Source organism: Gopherus flavomarginatus, chromosome 2, assembly GCF_025201925.1.
Source record: "Gopherus flavomarginatus isolate rGopFla2 chromosome 2, rGopFla2.mat.asm, whole genome shotgun sequence".
NCBI lineage: Eukaryota > Metazoa > Chordata > Testudines > Testudinidae > Gopherus > Gopherus flavomarginatus.
Window position 1 is genome coordinate 64718241 of NC_066618.1, and position 11397 is coordinate 64729637.

At 44.9% G+C, this 11397-nt stretch overlaps 1 long non-coding RNA gene across 1 annotated transcript; it reads right to left on the bottom strand.

The window, feature by feature from the left end:
• Positions 1-8869: 8869 nt before the first annotated feature.
• LOC127044223 (uncharacterized) lies at positions 8870-10598 on the bottom strand. Its single transcript, XR_007772432.1, has 2 exons — positions 10393-10598; positions 8870-9589 (listed from the first exon to the last, which is right to left on the bottom strand). It is a non-coding gene; the product is annotated as an uncharacterized LOC127044223 (long non-coding RNA).
• Positions 10599-11397: the final 799 nt, after the last annotated feature.

Consider the following 11397-nt stretch of genomic DNA (forward strand, 5'->3'; position numbering starts at 1 on the left):
CATCCCAGACGTGCATCATGATGTGACCCAACCACTTGTTTCCCGAGCCCAAAAGCAGCGTTCCACTGTGGTCAGCACCTCTGTGAAAGCCACAAGCAATCTTTTTTCACAGCTACTACACATGGTGAGATCAATGTTGCACTCCTCTTCACTTTGTAGTTAAAGGAATAACTTCACTGCCACTTGTGATGTGTTGGTCAGAGCGAGCAGCATACTGGTCAGCAGTTCAAGATCCATTCCTGCAGCCTGAAAGACGCAGGGCGTGCAGTACACAAATCATTGAAAGATGGCGCCAAATGCAGATGGAAGCACAGGGATTGCTGGGATGCGAGGCAATGCATCACGGGGCATTGGGACTGGAATCAGGATGCCCTGCAACCCGCTCTGCCTTTCCATAAGTATTAGCGGCAAAAGAGAAAGAAGTGCTCTGTGGGATAGCTGTGTGATAGCTGCCCAGAGTGCACCACTTTGAATATCGCTGCAAGTGCCATAAGCGTGAATACACTATTGTGCAGGCAGCTGTCAGTGTGATACACAACAGCAGTTTTCCTTCTGCACTCTCTGAGCCGCGCTGTAACTTTGTCAGTGTAGACATGCTCTAAAGCAGCACAGCTGTAGCACTATACTGTAGACACCACAGTGATAGCAGGGGTTCTTCCATTACTGTACTAAATCCACTTCTCTGAGAGGCAGGAACTAAGTTGTTTGAAGAATTCTTCTATCATCCCAGCAGTTTCTACACTGGGGCTTAGGGCAGCTTAACATCATTGCACGGAGGGTGAAAATTTTTATTGCCCTCAGCGATGCAATTAAGCCAACTTAACTTTGCAGCATGGACCAGCCAATAGTCCTGGTCTACACTAGAAAATTAGGTCAGTTTAACTATGTCAGTCAAAGGTTGAAAAATCCACACACTGAGCAACATCATTGAACCAGCCCAACTCCTCCTGTAGACCTAACTACCGACTCTGGGGGAGGTGGATTACCTGCACTAATGTTGGGCATAGGTAGTATCTACATTGAAGTGCTACAGCAGTGCAGCTGTAGTGTTTTAAGTGTAGACAAACCCTTAAAGCAAGGGTTCTCAAACTGGAAGTCATGACCCCTGAAGGGGGGGTCACAAGGTTATTACATGGGAGGTCACAAGCTGTCAGCCTCCATTCCCAACCCCTGATTTGCCTCCAGCATTTATTAAAATGTTCAATATAAAAAAGTGTTTTTAATGTAGAAAGGGAAGGGTTTATGTCTCAGAGGCTTGCTGTGTGAAAGGAGTAACCAGTACAACGTTTGAGAACCACTGCCTTAGAGGCTATTTATATTCAGCAGACATACCCTTAAATTGTGAGCCATAGCTGGTTATCTCTACACTTCAGGCACTATGGTGGCACAGCAGCACCTACACTGCTGTATTGTAGGCACTGCAGTGATGGAAAGGGTTTTTCCGATGCTGTAGTAAACCCACCCGCTCAAGAGGCAGTAGCTAGGTTGACAGAATTCCTCCGTGGACCCAGCTGCATCTATGGTGGGGGTTAGGTTGACATAACTACATGGCATAGGGCATGAAATTTTTCACAGCCCTGAGCAATGTAGCTAGGTCGACCTAAGAGCTGGTTTAGACTACAAAGTTAGGTCGGCTTAACTACATCACTAAGGGGTGTGAAATTTTTCACACCCCATGCAATGTTATTTAGCTGACCTAAACCCTGGTGTAGACACTGCTAGGTTGACAGAAGAATTCTTTCATTGACCTAGCTACCACCTCTGAGGGGTGGGTTTACTACAGCAATGGCAGAACCCCTTCTATCACAGTAGTGTTTATACTACAGCAGCTCAGCTAGAGAAACATTTCTAGTGTAGGCCAGGCCTAAAGTTTGCCACTAATTGCTCTACTTCAAGCTTTACAAGATGTGAAAAGAAGTTAGCATGGACAGACCAAACCTAGCTTTGAACACAAATCATGCAGGACTTCACCCCTGCTTTCCATACAACTTGTGGTTGAAGCAAGTCCATGCAGATTTAGGACTTGCAACATAAAGCAAACTAACTTCTTTGTGGTGATGGAGTGGGTGGGGAGTACTACAAAGGGGAGATATTCCACATAGATGCCACGAGGTCTATACAGTAAGAGCAGATTTTTCTCATCATTGGGCTCTGTATGATTGTCCATGCCCTGGTCTATCCATGTGACCAGTGTTCCTTCCCTTCTCTCCCTGTGTGTAGAATGTATGGTTGCTACATGGTAACTTACCAGTATCCTCAGTGCTCTAGCAGTACTTTCCCTCCTAAGGGTTATGCCTCTTCATATTTTTAAAGTAATAAGAGGTTTCATAAAACCAGTGTTACTCATAGTTCTCACCTTTCTGTTAATGGTAATACTAAAGCACAACACTACTGTTTTTGCTAAACACAGAGGAGTGTTAGTTGACATAAGAGGGGGATCTGGCTGCCATTTTCAAATATGGGGGCCTATAATTAGGCTCCTCAATCCATATTTAGGTGTGCAAATACAGGGTCTGACATTCAAAATGCTAAGCTCCTAGTGGAGGGGTCCTCAAACTGTAGGGCATGTCTCCCTAAAGGGATGCAGAGGAAAGTTCAAGGGGGCACAAAGGCTTGGCCAGCCCCCACATGAGATGGGGAGGGAGCACCACCCAGCTTGGCTCCCAACTCTGCTCTGGCCCTGCCTCCAGCTCCTGACCACAGCTCAACTGCAGCTCTATCCCCAGCAGCATCCCTCTCATCCCCAATCTTTCAGAGCCAAGGCCCCACTCCAGGCCTTGGGGGAGGTGGGGGTGGTAATGACCCTGAAAAGTTGGGGGACTACTGCCCTAGTGACATCAATAGGACTACTTATGTAGGTTATGAACAACTTTACAAATCTGTGCTTAGTGTGTAGTTTAAAAGATTTTTTTTTATCCCCAGAATTTGTATTTTATAACATGCAAGATAACATTAAATACTGAGTATACAACTGGTATTTGCAGTGGTGGTGGAACTGTGTTGGGCCTAGATACAAGAGAAAAAAAGGTGGGGGATATAACCCTTTATTAGGTCACCTGCTGTTGACAGAAATGCCCAGCTTCCAAGTTTCACAAAGCTCTTCCTCAAGTCTAGGGGAAGGTAAGCAGTGTTCACACTAAGTCTACATATACCACTACAGTTGTGCTGCTGTAAGGTCTCCCCTGTAGACCTCTTTGCTGGCAGGTGAGAGCTCACCTGCCAGCATAATTAGACCACCCCCCACCCCTCCCCAATAAGCAGTGTTAGGTATGATAGCAGGAGAATTTCTTCTGAGAGTGCTGTCCACACCAGCACTTGTACTGGTAAAACTTAGATCTGTCAGGGGTGCGGTTTTTTCCCCTCCATACCCCTTATCAACAAAAGTGGTAGTGTAGACAAAGCCTAAATACCAAGTCAGACCGATTAAGCAGCAGAATAGGTTCACCTATGGTGTAGGACACCACTTAAAATGAAAAACTCTGCAGTTACAGAACAAAGGAAGGTTAATGGGCAGCAGGGTGGGTTACAAATGTTAGAATAAGCCATTAAAAAAAAGTATCTTAAGTCCATGATTTTTAGAGTCCAGTAGAATTACAAATTTGTTTCTAAGCATCTTTTAGAGGAGTGGTTGCAGTTGCATTTGAGGAGGAGTGAGGTCAGCTGTAGAGTGACTGCTTGGTGAAAAGTGCTTGCCTAGAGGTAGTAGGGTGTTTTGTCCTTTTTCTGTATGACTTCATTCAAAAGTATAATGCTGGTCTGGTTTCACTCACATAGTAGTTGCATAATTAGCTGTATTTAAAGACGACTTATTTAGTGCACAGGAAAAACACATCCCAGTGTGCAGAAAGAATAGTAAATAAGCCAAGCTGGGCGCCTGCCATAACAGAGAAATCTTCAGTGAGTTTAAACACAAAAAGGAAGCTTACAAGAAGTAGAAACTTGGACAGATAAACTTGGGAGGAGTATAAAAATATTGCCCAAGCATGTAGGAGTGTAATCAGGAAGGCCAAAGCACAACTGGAGTTGCAGCTGGCAAGGGATGTGAAGAGTAACAAGAAGGGTTTCCACAGATATGTTAGCTACAAGAAGGTAAGGGAAAAGTGTGGAACCCTTACTGGATGGGGAAGCAACCTAGTGAGAGGATGTGGAAAAAGCTGAAGTACTTAATTTTTTTTGCCTTGGTCTTCAAAGACAAGGTGAGCTCCCAGACTGCTGCACTGGGCAGCACAGTATAGGAAGGAGATGAGTAGCCCTCAATGGTGAAAGAACAGGTTAAGGACTATTTATAAGAACTGGACATGCACAAATCCATGGGTCTGGATTAATGCATCTGAGGGTGCTGAGAGAGTTGGCTGATCTGATTGCAGAGCCATTGGCCATTATCTTTGAAAACTCATGGTGATCAGGGGAGGTCCTGGATGATTTGAAAAAAGCAAATATAGTGCCCATCTTTTGAAAAGGGAAGGAGAATCTGGGGAACTACAGGCCAGTCAGCCTCCCCAGTCCCTAGAAAAATCATGGAGCAGGTCCTCAAGGAATTCATTTTGAAGCACTTGGAGGAGAGGAAGATGATCAGGAACAGTTAACATGGATTCACCAAGGGCAAGTCATGCCTGACCAACCTAATTGCCTTCTGTGAGGAGATAACTGGCTCTGTAGATATAGGGAAAGCAGTGGACATGATATTCCTTCACTTTAGCAAAGATTTTGATACAGTCTCCCACAGTTTTCTTGCTAGCAAGTTAAAGTAGTATGGATTGGAAGAATGGACTATAAGGAGGACAGAAAGCTGGCTAGATCATCAGACTCAATGGGCAGTGATCAATGGCTCGATGTCTAGTTGGCAGCGGAGTGCTCCAAGGGTCAGTCCTGGGGTCGGTTTTGATCAACATCTTCATTAATGATCTGGATGATGGGACGGATTGCACCCCCAGCAAGTTTGCAGAGGACACTAAGCTGGGAGGAGAGGTAGATAAACTAGAGGGTCGGGATAGGTTCCAGATTGACCTAGACAAATTGGAGGATTGGGCCAAAAGAAATCTGATGCAGTTCAACAAGGACAAGTGCAGTTAGGACAGAAGAATCCCATGCACTGCTACAGGCTGGGGACTGACTGGCTAAGCAGCAGTTCTGGAGAAAGAGACCTAGTGATTACAGTGGATGAGAAGCTGGATCTGAGTCAACAGTGTGCCCTTGTTACCAAGAAGGCTAACGGCATATTGGACTGCACTAGTAGGAGCATTGCCAGAAGATTGAGGGAAGTAGTTATTCCCTTCTATTCGGCACTGGTGAGGCCACATCTGGAGTATTGCATCCAGTTTTATGTCCCCCCACCCAGGATGTGAACAAATTGGAGAGAGAGTCCAGTAAAGGGCAACAAAAATTATTAGGCGGGCTGGGGAACATGACTTACAAGAAGAGGCTGAGGGAAACTGGTCTTAGCCTACCAAAGAGTAAGGGGTAGCCTTGAACTACCTGAAGGGAGGGTTCCAAAGAGAACGGACCTCAGCTGTTCTCAGTGGTGGCAAATGACAGAACAAGGAGCAATGGTCTCAAGTTGCAGTGGGGGAGGTCTAGGTTGGATACTAGGAAACACTATTTCACTAGGAGGGTAGTGAAGCCCTGGAATGGGTTACCTGTGGAGATGGTGGAATCTCCATCCTTAGAGGTTTAAGGCCCAACTTGACAAAGCCCTGGCTGGGATGATTTAGTTGGGGTTGGTCCCACTTTGAGCAGGGGGTTGGATTAGATAACCCACTAAGGTCTTTCCCAACCCTAATCTTCTATGATATAAAGTAGGCAGAGCTTATTTCAAAGACATTTGTAATCAATCTTATAGCTTTTCTATTTCCCTCCCAAAAGAAAATATACAGACTATTAAAAGCAACTTTTCAAATGGCTCTCTCTCCACAAGAATTCACTTATTCCAACTGTTTCAGCATCTTGTCTCCCACAGTCTGACTTTATCTGAGGGTCAGATTTTGCACTCTATTAGACTAACACTACTGACTTGTCTAATTTCAGGTGCCTACAATTGCCCTAGCAGAATAGAGGCCCAGTGTACTTGACTTGAGAGTAATGCAAGAAACTCGTGGTCTTTCCTGAAGAATTTGGGGAAAGACAGACAGTTTCAATCACCCAGAGCCACAAAAACAAATCAGATCCAGAAATTCACTATTTCTAACTGCAGCTTTTGAGTCTGCGCTGAAGTGACTGTCATGGGATATCTGCCTCAGTAAGAAGATCAGGAATAGCCCCTTGCCATGAATTCACACACTTGGGGAGCATAGCCAGAGCAATATAAACATGTCAAGAATTAAACAGAGCTTTCTGAAGTCAGGTATGTTGTGTTTATTGAACACTTATTTTGTTCGTTTTAAACACCATTTCTGCTTACACTTTAACTCAATAGTTGATTACCAATTATTTCTGAAGATTAATCTGTGGGAATTTATCCCAGCCATTAAAAATTAATCTGAGCAATCACTTCATGCCAAATCCTTTATTGAAACAGAAGTCAACTTATTAAAATTCTGTAAAAACCATACATAGAAAATGTCTGACTTTCACTATGTGTCATTCCGAGGCTTCTAGAATATTAAAATTCTTAGTTCTTTCCCTTCCCCTCACTTCTGCTATACTAAAATTTTGCCTATAGTCTCAAAAGAAAAAACCTTTTGACACTTACACAAGCATGCAGAATGGGGTGCTCTCCCCGTTATGAGGAAGAGCCCCATACATTTAAATAGCCGCTTTCCTTTTTTTTTTTTTTAATAGCACTTGGTTTTGAAATGCTAGAGTAGTATCAGTTTAGAGTATTCTATCTACAATCTATATTGTCCGATAACCTACAGCAGAAACTGCCCTACCTAGAAGCCAACCTCAAAACAAGTTATTTTGATGCAAGTATATAGTTTAACAGTCAGATTTTATTAAACAGAAGCAGAATAAATAAAAAGCTATTAGATAAATTAATCCCCATATCTCGATCAAATGTTATTCTCAAATTGTTAAAGAATGAACCCAGTGGTAGGCCCTCATGGCTCTATGGGACTTTTTAAATTTTATTCTTAAGTCACAGACGTATTATACTCTATTCTGAAGATTTAGAAAATGTACCTTATGAAAATCTAATGTACAATAAGCGAATTGTTATATGAACTTTTTTAAAAGCAGTTTTGAATGACCAAGAAAGTGCAAAAGTGAACTGTAAAGCTTATCACACTAAATGACTAGCAGAACCTGCATACCTTAGCACAAGTATTAGACTTCTTGAACTGTGTGTTTTATTTTTTCCCCAGAGCTGCCTCAGGTCACCTGACCACCTGCTATCAAAACCTAAGGAAGTGCCATTTAAAATACACTATGCAAGTATTACTCCCATCTGAAAACTGGCATGTATTGTGTGTCACATGCACTACCAAGCTAAAATGCACATTGTAAGAAAGTGGCAGGGACAAATGAAAACATCTCTACAGCAGAGGTCATGGTTATTATGTGGGGGGTTTGAGCTGTCAGCCTCCATCCCAACCCCCTCTTTGCCTCCAGCATTTATAATGGTTTTAAATAAATTAAAAAAAACACTCTTTTTATATATAAGGGGGGTTGCACTCAGAGGCTTGCTATGTGAAAGGGGTCACCAATACAAAAGTTTGAGAATCACTGAAATAAAGTATGTTCCACTTGCCCTAAAAAAGTCAACTTCAGTCTATGCCTCCTCACAGCAATGAAGATTGAAAAACTAAGAACTAATATTTAGATGTTAAAACTAGGGAGCCCTTTTTGCTGAAGGCCTGCTGCTTTTGAACATGTACAAAACATGGAAAAATAGTAACTCCCAGTGTGTATTTTATATAGGGGCAGAAGCCACTCCTAAGTTAAATAAGCAGTGGGACTTTAGCCCTTACAATAAAAGGTGTTGCCCCATAGCCATGCTGATAAACAGCTGCACAGAGTAGTAGCCAAGCCTTCTCTTAAAAGAGCTGCATAGTGTACAATTTAAAACAGCAGGCAATTGCCAAAAACTGGTCTAGAAAAAGCATTTCCTGAACCCCCCACAATACAACCATAACATGGACCGCACAGACTACCACACACTAAATGCTCTTCACTTTACTTACCCTTTGATGAAATAAGTTGGCCAAAAGAAATTATACGTATTTAGAATAGCTTTTCATGTTGCAGCCCAACGCAGTGTGAATTGATACTCTTGCTTCACTTTTCAGGTATGGACTGACAGGAAGAGTTGATTTAGGTGTCTAGGGTAGTGGAAGATCATTAGTCAAAGAAACTAATGAACAAAAAACCACTATCAGAAAAATACTGTTACTATATATTCCATACTACAGTGCAACTATTTGTTGAAGAGGCTACTGTTGCTGAAGGGCTATCTGAAGTCATTACTTAAAATTTGTAATAAATAGTCAATGGCCAAAACACCCTCATTTGTTTTGATTGCTACTGAAACAATTGCCTCAGCTACCTTAAGAACAATAATCTTTTGATTAAATCCACATTCAAATACAAATGCAAAATTTCTTTAAATTGTGAAGTATTTCTGAAGGGAACAAGTGGATGTTACACTGTCACAAGTTTCAGATCTCAGCTTAAGTCTGGACCTGATTAGACATCTGTTCACATTCAAAACCAACTCAGCCATTGCTGTGAGCAGCAACATCCATTAGTGTAGTAGTCTGTGTCAGATTATATGCTGAAGACACTATCTTTTTTACTATTAAAGATTATTTAGGTTTGTCCTTCAAAAACCTTCTCCTCAAAAGGAGGATTTCTGCAAGTACTTAAATATAAATGTTGACAGTAGTCCAATGACTTTAAAAACACAGGAACAAAGTTGAGTTGGACTCAAGTAGCCAATAGCAGTTCACATTTTTAAGTGAAGACAACTCATTGCTTTACAATGCAGCACATTACAAAATATGCAAATTGCAGATAGTGGTAACAGTTTGAGTGGAACATTTCCTAGATCTTGCTAATGAAGAGTACCAAGTCATTTATTCAACTCTGTTTAACTGAAAGCTATTTTAACGAATGACAATAGTTAACCAAAATGCTAAGGTTTTTGCACTGTAACTTTTATACATCTACAGAGATTAAGCAAATAGGAATAGTGCCTAACATGTTAACATAACCACCAATTGGTAGCATTTAGCACCACATTTATACTTGCAGTCAAATTGGTCTCATTTAAATAACTAATACCCAGATGTTGTGCTATTTTTAATCTAAAATCTTCAGAAACTAAGAGGCCACTAGATTATAAAAGCGAAGTCTTTATTTCAGGCCCAAAGCAGAGTTACTGAAGTGAACCCTGATCTGCTCTCCCACTCCCATTTCATTCTGTTCTCTGATCCCACCTCCTTTTGGAAGGAGGTTGTAGTGACGTGTCCACCTGAGCCTTTCAGGACTGATGCATTAACCCCTTCGCTGCTACAGCCCCCAAAGACAAAGTTCTGTAGTGCACTGACTTCTATCATAATCAGAGTCTGAGTGTCACAGAACTTTGCTTCAAGAGACTAAATCCTCCCAAGTTACTGGTCCCAAGAGTTTCTTCAAGCGGAAGGCTCCCTTTCTGGAAATGGAGAATAAAGACAGTTAGAGGGGAACACCTTTGATTAATCAATTAATTCAGCATAGAATCCGAGCACCAAGACTAAGGAAAGGAACAGCCCCAAAGCTAAACGGCTGCTCCAGTCTATGCAAGTTGCAGTGGCCCCCACCAGCAGCTGGCTTGAGTAACAGACTGAAATAATTTAGGAACAGCTGGTTGTATGACTAGTCCAGCTGCTGGTGCCTTCCTGCTCGCCAGGGAAAGCCATTATTCTAGTGTCCCAGGAAAGGTGACCACCCCGGGGGCTGCCAGCACACCACAGTGCACACAGATACTAGACATGCCACGGGACTTGGGACAAGTTGGCACCTTCAACACAAGGCTGGGGGTGAAGAAGCAGGGCCCTGACCAGCACAAGCAAGCTACCCTCCCCATAATAGCAGTAAGTAATCCTGGGCAGTTCCCCAGCCATCCATGGAGAACAGAACCCCTTCCACGAGGGCCAGAGACTCCCCCCAGGCAGCTAGTCACGCATCCCCTCCTCTTGCACGAAGGCCAGAGACGCCCCCCGGCCGCGCACCCCTTGCATGACGATCATTCACCCTCCTCCCCTTGCACGAGGACCTGAGGCTCCCCCCAGGCAGGCAGCCATGCACCCCTTCCCCATGCACGAGGGCCAGAGACATCCCCCGGCCCTGCACCCCCCCCTTCCCCTTGCACGAGGGTCATTTACCCTCCTCCCCTTGCACGGGGACAGGAGACTCCCCAGCCACGCACCCTTCCCTCTCCTTGCACGAGGGCAGAGCTATGCCCCCCGCCCGCACCTGGAGCGGCCGCGGCTCCCAACGCAACAGGTCCCGCGCAGCGCCTCGCGCTCCGGCCGCCGCACCAGCCCCGCTGCAGCCGAAGGAGCCGCGCCGGCGGCGGTCCCCCGGGCTGGGGGGAGCAATGGGGGCTGCAGCCTGCGGCCTGGCTACGTCCCCGCGGCGCCCCAGTGCTGCCGCCGGCCGCCCCCAGCCCTGCTCCGCTCCGCTCCGCTCCATCTTGACTTTTGCCGACGTGGAAATTTTAGGTTCGGAGACGAGCTGCGCTCTTATTGGCTGGCGGCGGCCGGGGTCGGAGGTCACGGCTGCTGTAGCTGCTCGCGCCAAGCCGCCTCGCAAGCGGAGAGAGGGGGCGTGGCAGCCTCCGGGCCCCGCCCATCTCGGGGTAGAGGCGGCTGGGAGCCGCTGAGCTGGCTGGGTGGGTGCGGCAGGGCGCCGATGGCTGACAGAGCCTGGCGGGGGGGCCGCGCGGGGCTGTCCCTTAGCGCGGGGGGTGCGTGGTTGGGGGCCGCGCAGGGCTCTCTCCTAGCGCGGGGGGGCCTGGCTGGGGGGCCGCGCGGGGCTCTCCCGTAGCACAATGTTGTGCATGGCTTAAGCGCTGCATAAGCGCTTTTCTTAGTCCAATTAAGTGCACACTTGGAGTTGTATGGTTGCTTTCCCTTGTGAAATGGTGCATGGCTGGGGTGCTGCATAGAGTGCTCTTTCTTAGCACAATGGGGTTCTTTATCCTAGTGGAAGATCATGTTGGATCTGCTTTCAGCAGAAGCTGCTGTTTGTTTCCCTTTGCACTATTAACAAGTAAGCTTAAGCAATACATTTTTCTTCTACATGATTTGCCCTCAAGCTGCTTCTATAGCTGTTGGTTGTTAAAAGTATGGAGAACCCAGTACATGAATAAGGTTCCTATATTAGCCTATAAATAATGTACAGTATGTTAAAGTTTTCAAAAGATACGTAAACAGAGAACAGAAATAAAGTGTTTATATTAAAAAGAAACTGGATTCA